Below are 22,673 nucleotides of genomic sequence, written 5' to 3'. Positions count from 1 at the left end.
AAACATAGCAACTCACATACAGTTATTCTTTTAGTTGATGCGTTGTACAGATCTGCACCTTAGCAGTGCCTTCCAAGCACCCGAATGAATCATAAGGAGATGATTATCCATTACTTTTTCATTCCTTTTTCTTACGTATAAGGGGAAATACAAATGAAACATGGATGCAGAAAATGCTACAGTTTAAAAAATCTTTCCTGGTAGTGCTAAGAAGCCTATTTTCTATAATTAAAACCTCCAATGTATTCCTGAATGATAAATAATACATCACAGACTCTTAAAACCCCCCACAATAATAAACACCCTTCTTAATTGATAATCAATGTATTTGGATATGGAAGTTACAAAACAAAAGCAATGAATGAAAACTAAACGGACTGGAAGAATGAGTAACACCATGGTTAAATCCAACCTTAATGTTAAGAGGAACTGTTTAACTGCCTGCGTTTATACAGACAAGTCTTTAAACGATTAGCTTGAGCCCTGCAGCACCTGCCTTGAGATGGGTGGAAGAAAGGAACAATTTCAGGCAAGGATTGCTGAGAGCTATCTTGCCTTTATGGAAAGGCTACCATAATCTCCCTCTTCCTCTCGTTAAAAGTTAACAAAAATACTGTCCTGGAAAATAAGAACAGTGCGCATCTAGTCTACTGTGTAATGGGCTCACTCACTAAAAAAGACAAAACAAACTTAAAACATGAAGGGATGCTGTGAAGATCTAATAAATTTTTCATCTATACATTTTTAAAATGGTAGTCTTTAGAGGATTATAAATTCCACTGAGAGCTGAATACCATATGCTCTCTTATTCTGATCATTTAATCCTTGCAGGTATCAAAGGGCTTTTCTTCAGGTGAAAGTGGAAGGTTTCCCTTCAGGTTGTCATTTTTTACAAGTAATGTAACTTTACAATGCCATCCAGGTATTATCTGACACTCCAAGAAGAGAAACGCAGAGGAGATGGCTGGCAAATTTACAGAACTTTTACTATAATCTGCCAGAGGTAGTTTTTGTTCAGTTCTTTTATTCAGTGACAGCTAAATGATTCTCTTATTCAGAATAAACATGCACATTACATCGGAAGAAGGTAAGGCCTTTCTATTCAGTCCCTATTATAGTAATTTACTCAAAAAGTCTGGCATTGAATTCTTAAGGTAGTTTGCAAGTAACTTGATGAAAAAAAATCTGAGTAAAACATCAAATTACAGAATTCTGTCTGATTTCAGATCTGCAAAATCCAACAACTGTTTTAGTTACCAGACAAGGCTGTGATAGTTACTGTCTACAGTACATAAATAATGTTCTTATAATACGTGATCTATCCCAGACATCCAATTTCAAATTATTATTAAAGAAAAGTATTAGATCAGGCAACATAAGGATCAGTTGAAATCAGAAGTTAAACATGACAATTAAAAACACATATTCAGTCAGACCAAGATTTAGCAACTTCTTGCTGTGTCTCTACCCAAGTCAGTCAATAATGCAAATTAATACCAGTACTAGCAGCTGTCAACACAACTTGATAGAAGAAGCTGATTAATTTCAGTATTTACCAACATTTTTGAAAGCATTCTGAATTTCAATAACTACAGGGATTAAAATTCAAGGAAAATATTTTTCAAATGGTCAACATTCATGGCAGTAAAGGAATAAAAAGGAGAAATAATTCAGCATGAACTAAGGACTAGAACATGCTTCTAATGAAAAGATGCTTCTTAGGATACAGTTTATCATTGCAAAGTCTTGTAAACTGTTAAAGTATTACATAAAAAATAGTGACGCTTTTTATTTATTTATCTGCTTCTTCATACATTAATAATATTTCTAATACCGGAGTTCAAACTGTTCTCTTGTGATCTCTATGGTCTATTACTTCTGCAGTTCCACAGTACTTGATATTGAATTGTTTACTTAATAAGTGAATGCAATTTCTTAAAAGTCAGCTCTTCAAGCATCTAAGTATGGAAGAAACAATTTCAGTATTTTTTCTGTAACAGAACACACTAAACCCAAGAAAACTAGCACTGAAGCAAATGGGGAGCTTGTAGTCTAACAGCTAGCAGTTTCTGAACGACACACAATGAGATATTCTATGCAAAGACCACAAATTAGCTCACAAGTCAGTCCTCCTGTCTCCTAAGAAAACCGACATTCAAAAATAGATGATGTAATTACAAACCTGTGGAGAAAAGGAGAGAGGAACTGATCCCAGTCCGCTGATCCCTGGCTGATGCCAACCATGATGATAGCATGTACACAGGCTGGAAGGCTGGGGTTTTGTAAATATTCAAATCTGACATTTAACATTTTCATTACTTTGTTATAATTAATAAGTGATAGTATTGTTGTGGCTTCTCTGTTTTAGAGAATAAGGGAGTCTAATAGCATGGATGCCAGACACTGTTCCTGTTGGACTATCCCGTAGGCACATTTAAATTAGCAGTACAGATCTAGTTCTTCATTTTTTGTTTGATGGTTTGTTGGTTTTTTTAAAGTACTTGACTTTGCTACCTTCAGAGTGCTCGAAAGTCTTTCAGCTTCTGTTTTATATGTCTTCCTAGCTAGACTCCCTCCTGAGCATTGGGTGGAAGTGTCTTATTTTTTGTCCATCTGTCCCAGAAACGGCATCAGCTCTTCCCACATAAAACTATCCATATCGCTGTTGTCTTCCCCTTCTTCATGCCGTAAAGTCTCAATTTCTTACTTATTTTAGCCAGACCTAGTCTCCTTTCCTATCAATCAGCTGCATTTCTCCCAGGTTTTGTCAAATCTCTTTCTCCTTCGCTACTTTCTTACACTTTTAACATCTTTCTTTCACCCCTTATACAATCTCAGTCTTCCTTCTCATCTCTTCTTTGCCACTTTCCCTCTGCTCCAATTTTCTGACTCCTTCCCTCAACATACTTATCCAGCTATTTCATATTTTGACTTATATCTTAAAATATCTCCTCTCCTTTAACCTTCACATTTATTGGTAGCTCCAGTCTCTTTGTCACATCTGTGCCTAGCATTTCTTCCAAATCCAACACTTTTGGCTGACCAGGCTCAGTCCCAGTCTCTCTGGAGAACTGACCCCCTTGTATTTATCTTCTTCTTCCCACTCCTTCTTTGGCTTTTGTTCCCTCTGCTTTAACATCAATTCTTCCTCCACCTCCTTTGCAGAGACCAGCAGAGCTGTAAGCAAACACCTCACTGAGAGCAGAGATTCTTATGAGAGTCAAGATCCCAGCTCCCAATTCCTGTTTCCACACCCAAACCTATTGCAGGGAAAACTGTACTTCATCTCTATACTCCTGACAGGATTATAACTAGTCAGTCAGCACTGACGGCACATTAATCCAGTCTGGAGAAAGGTTGCAACAAACTAAAGTATACACAGAAACTTAAAAGACTGGCTGAAACATTTCCTTCAGGGATGCCAAACTAACTGTGATTTTTAGGGTTAAAAAATTAGTTGTGTTTGGGCAGATTATTACAGAGTCATAAAATGCATACAAAACCATCCTTGATTTGCTGACCCAGGCCATTTTTTACATTAAGAATTTTCCTACCCTAGGTCTAGATTAGTAAACTAAGCAGGGCTGAGGCGTGCACTGGGAACATCCGTGCTGTTTCGCTGACAGCGAGGACCCTGGAAGAGCTCAGCCTACACCCGCCAGCACTCGCCCAGCCACGGCCACCGCCGCGTTATGGTCTGGGGATAGCACTGGGGAGGGTTCGCAAAAGGCCACTCCGTTTTGCTGGGGATGAAAATTAGTTATATACATCCAAGCTGTGTCGTGCCATTTGCCAAGCAGTTAAACGTCTTACTCAAGAAAGAGAAAAGAGAAAGAGAAAGAGAAAGAGAAAGAGAAAGAGAAAGAGAAAGAGAAAGAGAAAGAGAAAGAGAAAGAGAAAGAGAAAGAGAAAGAGAACAAAAAAAAGGAAAAGAATAAAAGGAAAAGAAAAAAGGCAAAAGGAAAAGAGAAGAAAGATTCATCCCTGTTCAAGTGAACGTTCTCTTCGTTTTCCACTTAAGCAAACTATTTCTCCTCCACCGGTTTGTGTTAACAAGAGCTTGTGATACCACTTAAGTAGTCTTAATTAAATATATTGAACAGAATAGTAACGAGTTCTAAAATAGTAAGCAACAATCATTTTCCTACATAGATTAAATTTAATGGACATTTCACTGCCTTTTTTTTTTTTGAGGAGATTACCAGAATTATAAAATCCCTGTGTGGTGAACAAGAATACCATCTGTTACACAGTTTCAAAACTACTTCTCAGAAAAATGTTCTCACTTTTATAAAAGGGACTAATTCCTCATTTGAAATATAAATAAGTTTTACCAACTTGTGACAGTCCAGAGGAAGTCATGTGGTAGCTCCATCGAGCTATATAATACAACTACAATTTATATTTTAACTTAAATTTGCCTCTAGGCACAGGGGATGTCATTCTGACAAAAATTCTGGGATGTGCTCTGATATTTAGAGGTTCATTTTTCTTTCCTCCCTGCTACAGCCTTTTCAACAACTGCTCCAAATTGTAAATTATTTGAAAATTCTACCAAAGGTAAAACATACTTGTGCTCTTTAAAGATGTATTTCTGTTTTGTATTAGAAATTGGAAGCCTGGGAAACAATCTGATGTTTCAGACATTTAATGAAATTCAAATTCTTCCTCTTGATACCGTATTTTTACACCACAACCTGTTGTACCTGCAAAAGCAATACCTTCAGACCTGGAAGAGAGTGCCAGACAGAAAAATAAGGACGTGTGAGTCTGCCGTTCATTTCCAGACTGCTCTACAGAACTATTCCTGTATTATCAAGTACACGTGAACATCTCTACTGTTCCCCAGAGAAAATCTCTTTCACTTGGATTTACAATCACATTGCATTGGCAAGTCCAGACAACTACAGCACTTGTGAGAAAAGTACAGAAAATAAGTACCTTTAAGACACTGCCTTTGTTCTTTAAGTAAAACTATTTCATATTGCATTACAATGGACTAGGAAAATGTCCACAGTACCTTCAGAAGTCTAAGCTTATGGAACGTTATCCTCCTATTCAAGGGCTGTCACTTAAACCATTCTTCCCCAATTGCTTGCAAACAGCTGCTGGTCTCTGTTTGCCTACTTTACATTTTACTTATTCGTAAGAGACTCTTTCTTTAAAATCCCTTTATAACCATTTATAAACAGACTGAAGGTCACATTTTGGCTTAAACTGACATTATTGGTCTTTTATTTGTTCAAAATATCAAAATAGGGATAATCTGCCTGGGGATATTCAACTCACACTGACGATGCTGAAATTCTTTCTGTTTGCATACAAAAATTAACAGGAATTGCATAATATTTGAATATTTATTTGTGTTCCTCATCACTATTCTACTCCGTACTCTGTCTCTTGGAAGAATGGACAGTGGGAATATATTATTTAAGCAAAGCCAGAATCATGCAGTTAGCAATACCTAAATATATTGAAAGCTCTTAGGGCAGAAACTCAAGCTCAAGCCACGTCTGATGCTATCTTGCTTCTTTTACCAGAAAGGCACACAAAGAATTTTTTTCCTTCTGAACATGAGTGAATACTATCTGGTCCTGGTGTCAGAACAATTATTAATTTTATTGATTTGTCCCAAAATATCTTCTACTGATATTTTCATTTGGGACATTTCTTCAGAGTCATCCTCCAGAAAGCAGGGGCACATACAGGAATTTCCCAGACCTCCTCAATGAGGAACACTGATGTTAACTCCTTTAGGATTTTCTTTTTGATATCTCTGTTCAGGCACATAAAATATAAACCTTCGGTGCATATCAAGTACCCAAATGTAAATTATTAATATACACAAATAAATACAAGTCAAAAGAAAAAACCACAAAGGAACTGAATGCATACTGTGGACCGCATGAACACACCTCCCAATGCTCCTGTAAAGCATCAGGTCAGCTACCTGCAGTATCAATCACCAAAAATATTATTCCTAGAATTTGATAGTTTTTACCATCAATGATAACTGAATGTTAGAACGTATCTAACCCTGCACACCTCCTGCTGAAGAAGCTGTTCACACCTACCTTCACTGGACATTTTGCTAAAATGCTTGTAGTAAAAAAATAATATATCACCGTTAAGACAGTGATTCAGGTGTGGCTAGGTACACAGAGAGTCATTTAGGAAGTACTGCAAAGCAGAGTTTCTGTCCCTGTGGTGCCTGATAAACCAATATTAATTTAACACCTACTGAAGCTGACTCGTGATACCCCAGAGTGATCCAACACAGGAATTCTTAGATGTTACAAACGGCCACAAGACTTGAAGGACTGGTCCTCGCTACCTCTGATCATGAAGCAGTTCAGATGTTGTATCTGAACAGACAGTACACCTTTTATGGTCACAGCAATAATATTCTGAAACAAACTCAGAATTTGTGTTGGCAGGTAAGTGTTTCATCTAGGAGGAACGCCAGGAAACAGCAAACTAGGAAGCCCAGTTTATGCTTACCACTTATAGCAGCAGCAAAGATGAAACCGAAATTAGTGACAGGGTGCAAAGGGAATAAAAAGAGAACGGGTGTGTTTGCTGTTCCTTTCAGTTGCGCCTAAAAGTCCTTTAAAAAGAGCAAAGAAACAGTGGAAGCTTCATTAATGATTTGTACTACAAACAGAAGAGGTAATGAGGCTTAGTTATATACAGATTTGCACCTTTTGTTCTTCAAGTATCCACATCAATGCAGTAACCTCATCACCTTTGCTCTCTCCAAGCCCTTTATAAAAATTTCCTGGGCAAAAGATCCCAGTACTAGCTAGCTTGAATTGTGTGTTCTGACCCAGTAGATACTATTCACGTGCCAACAGAATGTACCAGGACAAAGTTTTCCTTTAATGAGGGCATTACCTCACAAGAAACTTTCATGGTATTTGAAAAAACTTCATGACTCTGAAGACCTCTGTGCCTCCATTTTATCATACTCAAATTCAGCTGCAAAGTCACAAAAGATGGGGCAATTCCACAGTAACTCTACAGTAAGTAGAACTTCATCAGTTTAATTTATTAAAAAACCCAAACCCCACAACCCAGAAAGAAATATTGATAGGTAATATTAATAGGGTAATATTTTACATAGCTTTTACAAACAGGTTTTATTTTAAAACACATACTTTTCCTACAAGAACAGAACATGTGATAAATAATAAAACAAATCATATATTAAAAAATATTAGGAAACCTAATAACTGATGTAATTAAAAAATTTCAGAAATATTTTTTTCAATTTTGTTTCAGTTGCTTTCTGTTACTCTGTCCTGTTCAGTCAGTGGACCTCATTTGATAACAAATTGACCTACACAAATAATCAAAGTACATTTTTTGTGTTTATTATCTTATATGTGAGGTTAAAACCATAAAAGGGACTACACTGGAGCAGACCAAAGGCCATTTAGCTCAATAGCCTCTCTCTGATGATACACCTAAACGATGATACTGATGAAAGAACAGAAGCCTTCTCACAGATCTCCATCACATTTTTCTCTCTGTCCCTGGTCTTTTCTTTTCTAGGTTGTGTTGTTCTCCTTGTACGAAAGCAGTGCTACTCCTTCGGTTGTACTTACTACCTTCTTCTTAACTTACTCAGTTCAGAGCTGGAGGAGGAATAAAACCAGCACACGGGATTCAAAAGGCAGGTAGATTATGGAGCTGTACAATATTGCCTCTACCATTTCCCCATGAATTCCAAATGTTTCATTTTCTGGCAACTAGTGGGAACTGAAAACTGGTGTTCTCAATCCATCATAACCCCAGGATCTCACTATGAAGTTGTAATAGTTCAGATACCATCACTTTGCATTTGAAGGCCTTGTTCCCCCCATGTGCAAAACTTCACATCTACCTAGGCTGATTTTTATCTGCCATTTTCGTTTCTAACCATTCAGTCTTGAAATGCCCTTCAGCGAAGTAAAAAAAAGATGGAAAGTGGCAACATGCATAGGTAACTGGCAGGTGATAGCCATTGGAGACTTCCTTTAGCAGGAGACAGAGGCACCCATCCACTGACCTGATTTTGGTGTCTTGGGAGTTCTGCTGCTTGCTGAGTGAGCAGATATAGGAGCTGCGTCCAGCTCTGGAGCCCCCAACATAACAAGGACATGGACCTGGTGGAGCAGGTCCAGCGGAGGGCCACAAAAATGATGAGGGCTGGAGCACCTCTCCTGTGAAGACAGGCTGAGAGAGTTGGGGTTGTTCAGCCTGGAGAAGAGAAGGCTCCGCGGAGACCTTATAGCAGCCTTCCAGTACCTAAAGGGGTCCTATAGGAGGGATGAGGAGGGACTTTTTACGAGAGTGTAGTGATAGGACGAGGTGTAACAGTTTTAAACTGAAAGAAGGGAAATTTAGACAAGATATTAGGAAGAAATTTTTCACTATGAGGGTGGTGAGACCCTGGAACAGGTTGCCCAGAGTAATTGTAGATGCTCCATCTCTGGAAGTGTTCAAGACTAGGCTGGATGGGCCTTTGAGCAACCTGGTCTAGTGCAAGATGTCCCTGCCCATGGCACGACCTTTAAGGTCCCTTCCAACCTGACCCATTCTATGATACTGCAGAGGCTTCTGAGGCTTATCCAGCCCCTGCTGCTCATCACATGGGCAACAATGATACTGCTAAGGGTGAACAGATTAAGAGTGACTATGGAGAACTGGGGGAGGGATAAAGGATGTAAGAGCCAGCTAGTTTTCTCCTCAGTCCTTCCAGTGAAAGTGAAAGGTTCATATATACAGGAGGGGACATACCCTGCATGTTAACACCTTACCACGTAGCTGGTGTCAGAGGCAGAGTTTTGGCTTTTATGACCATAGGACCCTCTTTAAGGAGTGAGAACTAGTGAGAAGAGATAGAATCCCTCTGACCAATTGGGCAAGAGCACCCTTGCTAACTTAGTGAGGAAGGCTTTAAACTAGGTACACCAGGAGAGGGTTCCTGTACCCTTAAGAGAAGTGAATGTATGGCAGGGCAGCAAAGAAGCATCCTGGGGACAGCATGATGGAGATGGTTCTTTCCCATTCTTTATAAAAGCAGCACGAGCAGGGCCTATCTCCAGTGTCTGTACATGAACGAACACAGCATGGGAAACAAACAAGTGCAATTAGAAGTTCATGCGCAGCTGCAGAGCAATGATCCCACTGGAATTACAGAAATACATTTGGATAGCCCACATGACTGGAGTGCTGCAATGGATGGACACAAGCGCTCAGGGAAGAATGGCTGGAAGGCAGGGAGGAAGAGGGTTGTGCTGCATGCAAAGGGCTGAGTCAAACACATACAGTTTTGCATTGAAACGGAAAATGAGACATTGAGGAGCTTATGGGAAAGATCAAAGGACAAGTGATGTTCTGCTAGGAGTCAGCTACAGATTCGCTGATCAAGTACAGTAGGAGGATGGACTAGATGATTTCCAGAGTTTTCTTCCAATCTAAATTAATCTCAGATTCTGCAGTCTTCAGAGATGGCCTTTTATCACTATTCACTTATTTTATTCTTGAGTTCTTTAGAGGTCTTTCGTGAATACCTTCTGACTTTAAAATATTACTATACATTTTATCTACAAGTCCCCTATAGATAAGCTTGTTCTATCATCCTTTTAATCTAGAATAGATCCTTTGATGAGTACCCCATACAGCGGTGTTCTAGCACAGAAAGTGTGCCGGTTTCTCCCACACTTAAGACTGAAGCGCAAATAATTCATTTTGCATACTTCTTACATCCTTCACTTCTCTGACTGTTCTTTTTACAGTCTGATCATCCATTTACCATACAAACGACCTGGCAGGTTTTGGTGGTTCTCACGTTTGAAAGAAATATTCCTTAAAATATTTTTGCCCACTTGTATTGTTTTTAGATTTAACCTGACGAAGTTCATGATCTTCTCTATTTTGTTCATTGTACACTCTAGATAAAAATAGTAAAGTCATACTAATTTGAATTGAAATTATATTCCTTCATAAAAAGAGAAATAAAAACAATGTCACAATTTTAACCTGGGTGATTAAATAGAATTCTGGCTACTTTAGAGTGGTTTGTATGTCTCTGGGTATGATGGACATTAAGAGAAGTTGTTTATTTGAGTACTTGACAAAATGGATACATCCATGCTGATTGTATTGCGATTTAAATTGCTGCACTCAATTACTTTTTTTTTTTTTAATGGATTGCTTGAATCCTCTCAATTACTTTCGACTCCTTTATCATCAATGTGCAGTATCTTAAGAAAAGAAACCCCATGAAGTTTTACTTTAACTTTAGATAGTAAAGTTAAACTTTGCAGACAGGATCTGGTAGTTTGTTGCTTTGAGTTGCAGTGAAGATAAGGTTTCTGTATACAAAATTTCATTTCTTAAGGACCATTAAATGTAACTAAGAATTGGTTTTGTGGCCTTCAATTTTCCTTCACTGGAGACAACACCAGGAAGCTCAAAAGACTGGTAGGCATAAACTTTTAAAAAACTTTTTTGTCATTTGTCATCCTTTTGCTGGCTATTTATATACTTAGGGGAAGGATGACAGATGTGCCAGAACCGCAATGTAACTCGGGGGGAGGAATGGGGAAATAATCTTCATTTGGGTTGTTTAAAACACTGAAAGGCTTGAAGTTCTTTACAAATGTCAGGGAAATGAAAGCAATCCCTCTGATGGAGACAAATCATGAGAGAACCTCTGCTACCATCCTCTTGTGTGCGTGCCTACCAGTCAAAGAATAATTGTAGATACCTTTAAAAGACACTTTTAAAAAAAGCTATTACATCTTTTTCTATTTAAAAATACTTTATTTTAAAAAAGATACCTTTTTATTTTCTGTATGCGTGATAGTGGACCCTTTCCATCATACAACAATGACTACGCGCAAGGCCAAAATATGTCTTACAGAAATACTGCTCCTAATGCAGGTCCTGCTTGGACAGAGCTTTTAGCAAAAGTCCTTTAACACAATCCTCAATGCTGTTCTCAGAAAAAGTGTTTCATGTCCTCAGTGCTGGGAAGGGGTACTCTCCCTGAGAGCAAAAAAGAAACAGCTCTATTTAAGTACATAAAGACGTATGCATCGGCATAACCTTTTCTCTTTTTTCTGTTCTTGCTGCTGCTTTTACGAAAGTGCTACTTCCAGGCAGCACGCTGTTATCTCTTTAGAGGCACACTTCAGTTCACACAGTACAGCACAATTACAAAACACATAACTCCTTTCTGTGGCGCTTTCCTATGTTGGCTGAGGACCTTGAAAAGCTGTTTATTTAGCCTTGCTAAATGATTTCACACAGTAAATGGAGTTACACTGCTAATCTGTGAAGCTTTTTTTGAATAGCGTAGTGAAAATACACCAAAGAAACACGGAATGGAACTAGATGCAGAAGCTAGAGATGAAAATTAATCCTCATGTCTTCCCTCCCTAATTCAAGTGATTGATCACGGATATGTTTTAAAAAATGTGAAAGAAGAACAATTTGACCTTGTATCTATAAAGTCACAATTGTGCCCATTTTGAAAAGTCACATGAAACTGAACTAAAAATACAAAATTCACTTTCCTTTACAGTACCAAGGGAAGCAAAATGCTTTCCTATGTATACTGTGTCTCGTTATATATTTTAAATCTCTGCCCTTTTCTGATTAATTTTAAATGTCAATGAACACAAACTCATGTGCTTCTATTGCATTGTAGTCCTGGTCATAAGAGCTTTGTTACTCATTTTTACTTTAGCAGGGGAAAACCAGATTAATTTAAATGGGTATTAGACACATAAGGAAATCATCAAAAGCCATGGACTACAGAAGCCTTTTTTGGTGATGTTGACTTCAACTGTTTAGGCAGCAACCAGCTCTAAGATTCTTCAGCAACCGTGACAAAGCAATAATGCAATGCAAGAAACACAGATGAAGAAGACAGCAAAATGTATAAATACAGGTTTTGATCAGTATGCCACTTCTTGGATTAAATAGGAAAGACATAGCCGATCTTTCAATTAGCTGTAAAAACAAATGAAGCATAAACAAAACCCAGAAGTACGTGTTAAGTATGTATGTATCGCAAAATAAACCAAGAGCAAAATCTCTTATGACATAATATATCCTTGTATCTCAAAGTAGAATTATTCATAAAATTAGTTAGTCCAAAATGGAAATGAGCATTTATTAATAAAATTAACTTTCAATTATAGCTGATTTACTGATGTGAAGTGTGAATCACAACACTATCAGTTCAACAGATCTTTAACTAAAAGCAAAATTAATAAAAAATACAAATCTAAATGTAAAAAAGCAAGTACTCTTCACAGATCTTGAAAATTGTTACTAACAGAATTTCAATTAAATATACAATTCAAAAAGAATGTGGGGTACTGAAATAAACACAAACAGTGGTACGTAGCTTACAAACTGTTTCTTCTCTGTTATGAAAATACATTAGTAAAGTCTTATACAACTTCATGTGTATAAGAACTGCATTTCTGTTTGAAAGCATTATCTTCACACATGCATGGAACATAATTATTGAATGACTCATGAAATCATGGTCAATGAATATACTATTTCATAATACAGTTTTGTATTTAAGCAGTTTTCAGAAGCCTGCTTCAGTGCTTTCATTAAAATGGAAAATACCTACTGTAACACAACAGAACTAAAAGTAGAATGTTACAAGGAAGAAAAGTTTTGTGGGTAAAATAAATATCTTTTATTATACCAAACAGTAGGACTGAAAAAGTAGACAAATTTTTTGGCATATAGGCCCTTCATCACATCTTTTTGAGACTAGAAAAACAGCCTGAAAAGTAGCATGAGCAGCATAGGACTACCGTCTCCTATCCTGGTCTTGCTGCCCATCCTACAGAAAGTTTGGCTCCATCTCCATAAAACTCTATACTACATCCCTCCACACTGCATAAAACTTAGCTCTGGGCACTTAGCTCTGGGCAAACTTTCACCTCTTTGGCCCTCAAATACGACCGTCTTTTTGTGGAACCAGAATATTTGCTAGAAGCCTTGGGGTGTAATATGAAGGTACAAAGCTTATCAGGATACTATTACAGGCATGTGGAAGGAACCAAACCTGATGCAGCCTCGTCGGCCTCACCCATGCTGACTTTTGGGAGTGTTCACCATACCCTCTATCTCGTTTGGCACTCAGGCCAAACCTCAATTAACCTCTTCCTCCTCCACATACTGAAATCTATCTTATCATTTCCTTATCCCTACCATGAAAACTTTCACTCCAGCAAACAATAACTACCACCTTTTCTGCCAGTCTCCCAAATATCCTCCTATGACTTCTCAGCTCACAGGGAATGCTGATATTAAAATAATACTCACTGTTACTTTTTTGGCTTTAAACTCTGAATCCATCCATTTCCTTCCTTGTATTTCCAAGTAAAATTCAAGTCAATATTCTGTCAACTCTTACTGATTTATAGGATATTTATGCAGGGACTTGAGAATACTGCTAGCTACCAACCTCCCGTGACATCTTATGTGGTAAACTGTGATGCCTCCTCATACCAAAAACAGACATGAAATCTGAAACATTGCACATTAGATCAGCTAGTAAGACAACCAGGGGAGTAAACAAGACCAGTAGTAAATAATAATAACAATAAATGGAATATTCATGAAAATCTTTCTGAACAAATTCTGAGAATCCCAGGAAAAATGAGGCTGCAGTGGACCTCTGCAGATCTTCTATTCCAGTTCAAAGCTGGGCTGGAACAGAGCTTCGGACACAGCCTCGCTAATGCAGCCTGGTCTGCAGTTAGGGTCCGTTGCCATCGCTGCGCTCTGCTGACTCAGTTTCATTCCACCGCATTTATTTTTTAGAACCACTTCCACTTTATTCTGCGTTCAGCAGTCTCCAGTCACTAGAACATGTTTTTTAGTTACTTCTTATTTCAATCTCCTTTTCCTCAAACCTGAGGAAATTGGGTGCAGTGGAACTTTGCAGAGCCGCCTCCTTCCATCAGCAGCCATCGCCGACAGAGGCCGAAGGCTTCTCAGAGCCAGGTCTAACAGCTCTGACATTCAAAGTAGGACCTCCGTGAAACTTGAACGTGAAGCAGAGGCTGATGTACGCTACACAGACAGCCTCTTCTGAAAGCCGCTAGTATCCATAACTAATAAGCCAATGATGCAAAAAAGTCTTTCTAAAATTTATTATCTACATCTTGGCACTACTGGAAAAAGCTGAGGCGAAGACACGGTACTAAGACTTCTGCTCCTCAGAGCACTGACCACACAGCAAATAAATAAGGAAAAACTGAAGAGTTTTAACAGGCATTACTGCAAGAGGATTCCACGTCTACATTCCATTACTGAAAATACACATACATATGTGATTCTTACAGACAACCCTCAGGATATACATACGCACACACACAGATCAACATCTTTTAGTGAAAACCATGTGTTTTATGGCTAATACCAGCAATATCCAACACTTAGCACATACCATACTCCATTTTTAAAAATATCAATGTACTTTAGTTTATTTTCCTCTTCACATTCTTATACAGAAGTAGTACTTTGTCCACCACAGAAACACCACCAACCACAGCATGAAATGCAGCAGCTGTTTAACAGCTTCTGGCAGATATACAGAAAGGTTTCACGAGAAGACGGGCCCAGGTAGCCAAAGTTAAAGATGAATTAAATAGTGAGAATATCATTACCCAAGCTGAAAATTTGACCAGGATATTAAATTAACCTGTCATCCAAACTGCCATGACGTTTTTAGCCTGGTTTAATAAATAAAAAAGGAACCACCTCTATGTCACTAAATCGTCTGTCTCCCATTCATTTCCCTCCCTCCTACAATAGCTTTTAAGCTCAAAAGCTTGGCCAATTTCAACCAAATTCAACAGACAAGTGGAGGTCTCAGAAATACTACATTCCTACAAACTTTCTGAAAATAAGACAGAAGAGAGAAGAAGAAACTCCATTTATGTCTCCACTGAGAGACTGCAATGGGCCAGAAGACCTTATTAGATATCAGAAAACCTGTATGAGAGAAAGACCCTGTAAATGGCTCTGTTATGGAAAACCGTCAGCCACTGCTCGTTAAACATCTAAGACAACCAGCTTTGAGAAATAAGTCCAAAAGAAATCTGGCTTACTGAATTCCAAGTCATGAAAATAATTAAAAACTGTAAGAGGTCAGGACTTGGGATTTGTATCTCATGTAAAAGGTATTACTTTTTTCACAGGAAGGAGTAACTCTCACAAGGCTATTCAAGCGAGGATCTTCGTACACCCAACTTTTCTGTGCCTTCTGACAGAGGCTTGGGTTCGTGTGATACGCTACATCCATTTCTTTAACTATTCCTCCAAAACTCTTTTCCCTTAGCTTAAAACATACATTCTTGCACGAGTATTCTCAACACTAAGTATAGTCACACATCTGTATAATTACAAACCTATACAGTAAGGATGAATATTGTATCTTCATATTGTTACCAAAGCCTTACGACTGTGAACAAGAACTAAAATATAACCTGCTTTTAACCACCGAGTTTTCAACCAGGAGAAGTTGCACATTATTAGCAAAAGTGTAAAGGTTTAGAAAAAGATATTTTAAATGGTTCCCTCTAATGCTGGGCTTAATTTAGATCCCTGTATTTTTAATTTAACTCCACACAGTAGTTTTCTTACACTTTGGTGGTATTCTAGGACCATTTGTTCTTCATTACATAATGGAAAAAGAGGTCTATATCTAATATATGAATATCACGTTTGTTTAGAAGATAAAGGGACATTCATCTCAGCCAAAGTGGCATCAGTTGTGACTATGCATCACAACCAAAACTTCCAAAATCTTAACTGATTGCAAACTTTCAGAACTCTATAGCACAAAGTTACTGTAGTTCACTCACACGGATTACTGATTTGGATGTGGCTACACAGGCAGAATTCATCTCACCAAACACAGGCAACACCAGCCATACTTACCCTGACCCCCTCCACAGACAATGCAGAGAGGCCGACACTTCTAGGACACGATTCATCTCCTCCTCAAGTAAGATGCAATTTAAGATAGGTATGGTCAGACCACCCATATTGCTATAAAAGGAGCCTAGCTGACTGGTGTTGATGCAGTCAAATCGCATTCCTACACTTTGGCAATATTCTCTTCTAGGAACATATGTGCTCATTCTAATGCGTGATAAAATATGCGGTGCGAGCACCTGTTGGTGGAGATCACCAACTAGGTGGCGACCAAATATCATCCAATAAATCATTTGATAATGAATCACTGACCCCTCATACCTGGTTAGTAATTTTCTTTCAGTCACTGAAATTATCCAAGAGAAAATGTATTTGAATTCAAGGAGATTACAAACTTGTAAAAGGAGTTCTGTATACAAACAGCTGGACGCTCCTTATTAATTCCAGTACACTTCACAGAAATTAGAAGTGATTTTGGTAACAGTTCCTCAGATGGAAGGTTATTATCACTGTTATTATCATCATTGTCAAGTCAAAAAGAAGTGTTCAGCAGAAGCACGGATCAATTCTTTGCTAAATTTAACTTTCGGTATGTGATAAATAAACTGAGGAATGTGATAAATAAACTGAGAAAAATTAAGAACTACAAACATCACAGGTTCACTGCTGCAAAGTAGATATCTAAGTACAGTAATGATACTGTAAAAGATTTAAAAAGTACTAAAAGTTAGCTTCTTAATATTACACAAGTGCAAGTTTAAACTATGCAACCTAATACTGCATTTAATTGTAAAAAAAAGGATAATTAAACGATCAGAATCTAAAATAATAATTGTATATAAAAATGAACACTTAAATTTAGGTCCTAAAATAAATCACATAAGCATTAACATGATCCTTAAATGAGGGCAGTATCAGCCTGAAACGTTGCACAGAAAATCAGACCGGGGAGAAGCTCAATACATGCATGTAACAAACAAAAACCAACTCAATTATTAATATGCTATTATTTTAATACAGACGTAAAAAGAAATCTTAAAAATTGCTACTTACCTTAGAGATCTGAAACAATTTGGACTTCTGAATAAACTACAATCTGTCTCTTCTCAAGAGCTAATTGTCTAACTTTTCCACTACTTTCAAATCTGGAGTGGAAGATATTTTAGGCCTGGCCAAATATCACTGGAAGAAAATTTGTTCACATGTTTGGCTGTGTTTTGCATTCCATCCTGTTGCTTTGGCATACAGACACAGCTAATTATAATCTGTGACATAAGCGGCTAATTCTACTGCTCAAATAGTTGTATACTGACTCCAGAAATGAACTGCCCCACTGTAAGGCATAACCAATCATACTAAAATGGCCCAACCTGTCACATAATGCCAACTGCTTTATTAAAATCTGAGAATATGCAGCACTTCATAGAATCTGCACGTGAAAACCTAGTCAGCTGCTAACAGCACACATTGCAAAATTAGAACCAAAAAAGACTTCTGCTTTCTTTTCTGAATCCGTATGTAACATCCAACTGAATTTTAATACTCATTTTTCTGAAAACTTTTAATTTTAATGCTAATATTATTCTCACTATAATCTACACTGGCTGGTTAAAAAAAGGAAATACATATATTATAACGTACCTAAAATAGTACATATGAATTTTGTACAATAACTACAGTAACAATTACCGACCTTTCCAAAAAAGTTAAGCCATTCTTGGTAATTAAGAAAGACGCATATAAATACCAAGAGCAATTAAAAACAAAGTTGCATCTATTACATTAGGATATTATAGGAATTTTGAGAGCTCTTTTTTCAGTGCTATTTAAGCTTTGAGTTCTCTAATGCAGAAACAAGAATTCCAGCCTGGCACTACTTATATTAAACTGACTACAAACACTGACCAAAAGACTTTCTGTTCATCCTACGATATTTTAGAATCTGTGCTGGTAGCTGTCTGCATTTTAAAAAAGCATTAAAACATACATTTCTAAGATTTATAGAATAAAGTTTTGTGCTATGTGAAGCATTGCAATCATCATCCATATGTTTGGACAATTTCATTTCCCAAAGCACAACGTTTCCTTTTTTCTAGCCATGCACTCACACTGTTATCACGCTCTAGAAGATGAAGCTCCTATCAGACGTTCAACAGCTGCAGATCATAAATTTAGGTCTGACACAAATCCAACTGGCTTACAAGATACTTTTTTCCCTTTATGAATTCTGTGGCCATTAATCCTTTATCAGACTCTGTTTACATATACAAATGGAGAAGTTCTTTTCTACATAAAGGAATTAATTCACTGGTATCTGACAAAAATGACAAATATTTTTCATAATAAAATATTTATCAATATCTTTAAAACAGCCGTTATATTTAATCTCATGGATTTATGAAAGATAAACTGGGAGGAAAGCATTTGTATATTCTGTTAACATCAAAGCTCTTCTCGAATTGAAATTCCCTGCAAGTATTAGAGGAAGAAAACTATAAATGCCAGACAGTTTGGAAGCGTTCATTATTCAGTCATTATTTAGGTGATTGGGTATTCATGTCTAGGGATTTCCTGCAAAATCTTTTGTCCATTCTTGGAGAAAAGCTGAGGATCAGCTAAAACTGGATAGAAGATCCCCCAAAAGCAACATTTTAACGGCATTTTGATATGTTTCCTTTTGGCATATTTTTATTTATTTGATTTATCAATTTATAAAAAAAGATTGACTAACATAGCGCCCAGCTATAGAAAGAGGTTAGACTGTATCACCCAGTAGCTCTCTTTATGGACAGACCTTTCGTGTTATTTTCTACATATGATTACTCTTCGGCTAGATTCATTATGTCTTTCGTCTGCTCTTCTACCTAACATCTGCAAAGTAGAAATTCTAAAAATGAAAAGAACAAATACCTCAGTTAGTATCTTCTGAAGTTCTCATGAAGCAGGACTGAAGCAAGAGCAACTGTTAATGAGTTCTGTATCATCTGAAGGCAGCTGTCTTCCTATTTAAATGCAAAGAATAGAAAGAGAAAGGAAAAATTTTCATGAGTATGGGGAAAGAGGACATATTCCTGAACTGCCCTCCTGACTACTTTAACTGACAACTTCTTACAAGTGATGGACCAAAATCCACTGAGCTTAAAATTGTGGAACTCAAATGATACACTGTACACCCAAAACGCGTTTGGACTGCAAATGTTCATGACAGCACAGTTTACAGTAATGAGAGATAAATATTCATCAAAAATCTATGTGAAAAATAATAAAAATATTTCTGTTTAAAATTCCATCTAGCATTAGAATGCATTAGTATAACGAACAATTACTTCAGTTATGAGTTTTCATTGTATTTGTACAAAAACATTTATCTCAGTCAAGTAATTATCTTCACAGTTCAAGAATGCTGATGCCCCACACCTCACACAAAAACTGCCAACCTCCTTTTCAATTGGATTTTGATAGTCCATGACTGAAAACTGAGTCATGGAAAGGTAACTAAGCAAACATATTCATCTTCCACGTTGTCAGAGTCCACTCATACCAGCAGCTGACTAACTAGAAGTACTTGCAAACTTACGCCACGACAAAACAATGGCAAAAGATACAAGAATTGTGGTTTGAATATTCTGCCACTAAAAGATGTCACTTTTTTTAGAGCAAAAATTAGAATTTTGGCAAAAATCTACAAGATTTCAAGAACATCTGCTTATCCCTCAAAGTACAAGACAACACAATGGCAGAGAAGACAATGACTATCATGTATCAGTTTAACTAATTAATCTAACTAAAACAGACATAGAAACCATCTGGTCCTATCTGTATCAACTTCTCCAACTTATTAGATACTTTGCAAGTCTGTGGTATGTTTAAAGAGTTTGATAAGGGTTTGATGATAAGGATTTGTTAAGCAAAGGGCACGTAGGGCAAAAGAAGAATATTCTAGCCCAGAGTTTATCTTAGCAATAAAGTACTACACAAGAATTTTACAGTAATACGAAATTTTGGCTTTATTTTAGACTAGATTAGACTATTTCCATTGGAAGGGACCTACAATGATCACTTAGTCCAACTCCCTGACCAATTCAGGACTGACCAGAAGTTAAAAGCACGTCATTAAGGGCAATGTCCAAATGCTTCTAAAACACTGACAGGTTTGGGGCATCGACCACCTCTCTAGGAAGCCTGTTCTAGTATGTGACCACCCTCTCGGTAAAGAAATGCTTCCTAATGTCCAGTCTGAACCCCCTTGGTGCAGCTTCGAACCATTCCCATGTGTCCTATCACTGGATACCAGGGAGAGGAGACCAGCGTACCAGGAAGAACAGATCAGCAATTACTAAATTAAAAATTTAATTCCTGGTGCCCAGCGACAGGACAAGAGGTAATGGGCACAAACTTGAGCATAGGAAGTTCCACCTAAACATGAGGAGGAACTTCTTTACCCTGAGGGTGGCAGAGCACTGGCACAGGCTGCCCAGAGAGGTGGTGGAGTCTCCAACTCTGGAGACATTCAAAACCCACCTGGACGTGTTCCTGTGCAACCTGCTCTGGGTGACCCTGCTCTGGCAGGGGGGTTGGACTAGATGATCTCCAGAGGTCCCTTCCAACCCTGACCATTCTGTGATTCTCCATGTTAGATTATGTCTATTTGTCAAAAGGCAGATGTGTCCATAGAGGCTTTTATACTGTAGTCAGGAAATAGATTCTTAGAGCATCTGTGCAGTCAAGAGTATCCAGCTAGTACTGGAACTGTGCTCTTCATTTGTAGTATCTTTCTCTTTGTGTCCTAAAATTAGTCAGTCACAGTCCCTCCTTCGGAAAAAAACAAGATACCCCAAGCGTCTCGTATCCCCAAAATTGCACTGCAAGAGATAGTTTATAATGAAGATAACTAAGAATAGAAGTCTCTACTGCTGAACAATTGCAATTATGTGGCAAACAGTAACTATAGCTAAAATTAGGTTGTATGGATGTATCATTCCAGATGAAACAGAAGTTTTGCCATATGAAATATTAAAAAATACCTTGATAAAGGCTCAGAAAGGTCAAGTAAAACAGCGAAAACAACTTTCGTTAATGACAAATTGGGATATACTTTGGAAAAAAAAGTAAAATTCACATGAACATATATTCCTATTAGAATTAACAAATGCAAAAAAAAAAACCAAACACAAACCACATACAAATATTTATCTATTAGAATCACTGAATGCAAAACCCCAAAATAACCACATTCTCAAGCAATTAAAATGGGGGGTAATTTTATTAATGGTCAGAAAATATAAAAAGTAATTAGTTACTAGACATCTCTGGACTTCCAAGGACTGAGGGGAAATGTCCAAGTCTTCTTGATTCTTGTTCTTGTGCATGTTTATCACTTGTGAGCTTGAATAATGATGTAACAGAAAAATCACCTCTTCAAAAAAAGATTTTTTCCAGTTCTCCTGACTTCCCACTGCTGTTAGAGCATCTAATATGACATGAAACAAGAACTGTCGGAAACAATTGTTTTAGTGTTTCCCCCCAAAGCATTTTGAGTTGCTTATGTTTGATGTGTTTTTTAGATTTGTAAGGGGTAGGACAGACGGCCATTGATGGACAGATTGAGACCCTGCCCCTTCCTGAGGATAGGGCTACGGTGAATATCTAGAAAGGGATGTCATCTTCTAAACCTGAGCAAAACAGCGAGCCAAAGGAGGACCGAATCTTTCACCTATAAATAGAAAGAAACATCTGAAAGTTACTGTTGCACCCATTAAAGCTATAACAATGTAATTGTTTTAAATAGTTAAACAAGGTGGAAAATACTCCAATAGGAACCTTTTGGAATATAAGCGCCGGACCCCCGAATATACAAGGTTTTAAGGGAGACCCGCCCAGACCGTCTCATTAAAATGATATCTATAAGGAGGTCCAAAAAAGCTTTGAAACTCAGAATATTTACGTTTTATTAGAGTATGAACAAGAATAAACAAAACAGAAAAATCTGAAAATCACTATGCAAGACAAGATGAAAATAAGACGACTTATTATAAATAAGTATCCAACTGCCCATCGTGTCAGTGCACAGCAGGTCCTAGAGTCTGGTTTATAGAATTTTTTCCATTTATGAGCACAAACAGCTGGCTGTGGGTCTACTGCCTTACTTGTTATATACACTTATACACTAACACACTTAGCAGTACTTCAATATCTGCTTCAGCTCCTTGCTGCCACGCTCCTCTTCCTCTTGGATCTTCTGCTTGGATTTCACCTTCGCACAATTTGATTAAAAGCTATTTACTTTCTGTGGGTTTAATTCTGTACGACCCTTTAAAGAGGTTAAGCAGCGAGGCAGCAAGTGAAAAGCTGCACGTCTGCTTTGCGCTCGCTGCTGTACTCTGTGGGAAGATGAGCCTGACAGGTGAACTGGAACAGGGGTAAGGCAGCACAAACTGCTTTTCTAAGAGCAATAAAGCAAGCTCAGGTTTGTAGACCCTTTCAAAGAGTCCAGCTAAGGAAGGGAAGACTAATTTGGAGTCTGTGGCTTGCGTGCAGACTGGAAGATGCAATGGAGAGTCCCTGCTGTAGTAGTATCTTAAAGGCAGAAGATGTTGCCTACCTTAGTACTGGGGAGAAAAAAAAATCCCACCAAACTTCAAATGTCCAAGTAGATTTGGAATGATTTTGTCCTATTGCACGGCTGGTACAATTCAAGAATTCTC

At 37.6% G+C, this 22,673-nt stretch overlaps 1 protein-coding gene across 4 annotated transcripts in view; it reads right to left on the bottom strand.

Moving 5' to 3' along the window:
- Positions 1-22,673, bottom strand: part of SGCG (sarcoglycan gamma) — a 141,134-nt gene that overhangs the window by 80,026 nt on the left and 38,435 nt on the right. For 2 of the 4 annotated variants that reach the window (XM_063331254.1, XM_063331244.1), the window contains exon 2: positions 18,880-18,971. The gene's annotated coding sequence lies outside the window, so the exon portion shown is untranslated. Of the gene's footprint in view, positions 1-17,022; positions 17,148-18,879; positions 18,972-22,673 lie in introns of those variants that run through there. The other 2 variants (XM_063331263.1, XM_063331269.1) reach the window with 2 other exon arrangements.

Source organism: Chroicocephalus ridibundus, chromosome 1 (genome assembly GCF_963924245.1).
Source record: "Chroicocephalus ridibundus chromosome 1, bChrRid1.1, whole genome shotgun sequence".
Classification (NCBI taxonomy): Eukaryota; Metazoa; Chordata; class Aves; order Charadriiformes; family Laridae; genus Chroicocephalus; species Chroicocephalus ridibundus.
Note: the sequence above shows the minus strand (reverse complement) of the source record. Positions and strands in the feature narration are given on the sequence as shown.